Raw genomic sequence first — 2,487 nt, forward strand, 5'->3', positions numbered from 1 at the left:
AAGCAAATCAATGAACAATGGAATGACAGTGATACAGTGATACAGTGATATATACATCAACTAATCACATTCTTCAACTTAAACTCATACAATATTCTATAATTTTTTGTCAATAAAAGCAATTTTATTAACATAGACATATATATTCTCTAAGACACTATTTTACTTAAAATATTTTGTTTAAAAACGATCTCCACTTATAATTTTTTTATATAGCTAAAATTGAAGCATACTTTAATTTCTCAGATTGTCCACATCTCATAGGTTTTGTTAGTTGGAATGTTCATTATTAGTGGTTTTTATTTTGTTTTTAGACTTGTAAATAATATAAACTGTTTCTTAGAATTTGTTTTTTAATGTAAGAATTCAACTAATATATTTTTCTAGAATAAGCTACTCTTGGTTAAGAGGTATTACTTTTAATGTACTAGTGGTGAATTATGCTTGGGATTGTTTTAAGGCTCTGACATTGAATTATAGTTGAGATTGGCTATTTTTCTATTTTTGTGTCATCTTGATCAAGTTTTGGTATCCCTGCTATATTTCATCATAAACTTTTATTTCATCACTTATTTTATAATTAAATTATACAGTATTGCTTTTTCTACTGTCTAAAATTGTTTAAATAGGTAGGAAGGAAATTGGTGACATTGATGGACGAAGGTCACACACATGTTGGGACTGGTGTTGGAACACTGCATGTCTGAATCTCTGTAAGCCACCTTGTAAGTCAATGTGCCTTGACTAAAAAAATATTTAAATAAGTTTGAAGGTTAAGTACTTTCCCCTGGGACACTAAATATGACTATTTTATTTGAGAGGTCACTTTGATAACATTATTTTCCCTATTAAAATTAATCAATTTAGATTTTCTGAGTCATTTTCAGCAGAAAAAGTTGACAAAATTATTTGCTTTCAGTTTTTATAGAACTAATTGTACATGATGCATGAAACATTTTAATTTTCATCAATTAATGATGGTATAATTCGCTGTAGTTACTCTATCCCTGATGTTATAAATCTTTGCTACTTTATTCTTTGTCATCTATGTGACCACTATCCTTTAGTTCTTAATTAGGGAAGTTAACAGTTTATGATGTTTTAAAAATCACCAGTTGTTTATTTATTTATTTTACTTATATGTTCATTATTATGAAAAATAATTTTTATGTTCATTAATTCCTTGTTTTAATTTTTCTCTTTTTTTTCTTTTGGCTACTTCTGATTTTTTTTTCTGGAATTTTTACTCATGCTTACATCATTTTCTTTTATATATATATTTATATATATATATAAATGATGAAGATTTTATGATAATTCCACAGTTTCCAATAAATGTTGGCATGTTGAGTTTTTATTCTTTTTTAAGAAATATTTTCACTTTTCTTTAATTTTCCATTTAATTCCAATCTCCAACTTTCCTTTGAAAATAACATTTAAAAAATTCCAGATAAAAAGGACTTTTTTTTCAGAATTTGGTGAGTGGGGGGTTTCCTGTGAGTTTGAGCCACACCTGGTAGTACTTGGGGCTGGTCTTGTGTAGGATTTTGATATATTGCAATGTGATATAAGAATTTAATTTATTTTCATATAGTTTAAACTAGGAGGTTTACTTTAATGTCTAATACATGGCTCATTGAAGTAAAATGTTCTGTGTTATTTAATAATAAATGGTGTGTACTCTGTATCAAGGTGTAGAATTCCATATGGTGATATAAGACCTCCCTTGCTGGTTTTGTTATAAACCCTTATTCACATCTGTTTTCGTTAGTTTTATCTGTTTTTAGCTTGTGAGATATATATTATCTATTTTCCACAAATAATAGAGCTTTCATTTATGACAGTATTGCTGATGTTACAGATAGTTAGATCTGTGGGAAGGTACTTGATGCAGCTGACCTGAGCTCAGTTCTGGGCATGACAGATGATCCCCTAAGCTGTGCCAAGAGTGTGCCCTGAGCAGACAGTCAGGACTAAGCTCTGAGCACAAGGCTGGGCATGGCCCACAGCTGGACGTGGCCCCCAAATGAAAATAAACAGTAAGTGATGAACATCTAGATACATACATAAAATAGCTACTATATGTTTTTAATAAATAATAAGGATTTTAGTATTGTTTTATTTCTTGTTCTAGTTAAGGCATTTTTAACTTGTTATACCTTGCCATTATCAACGTACTAATTTTAATTTGTATTTGTTTACATTTGTCTTTTGGAATAGATATTAATTCTTTTCTTTATGTGTCTCTTGTTTGCATTTTGTTTTACCAGACAATCTAAAAATTCTCAATATATGCATTATATTTTATATTATTATATATTTCATTATATTATTATATATTTCATTAATTATTAATATATTATTATGTATTTCATTAATTTAACATTTTTTATGATCAATCACTGTATCACTGTTATCCTGTTGCTCATTGATTTGCTTGAGCAGGCACCAGTAACATCTCCATTGTAAGATTTGTTACTGCTTTTG

The sequence above is a fragment of the Sorex araneus genome, chromosome 2, assembly GCF_027595985.1.
Source record: "Sorex araneus isolate mSorAra2 chromosome 2, mSorAra2.pri, whole genome shotgun sequence".
Taxonomy (NCBI): Eukaryota; Metazoa; Chordata; class Mammalia; order Eulipotyphla; family Soricidae; genus Sorex; species Sorex araneus.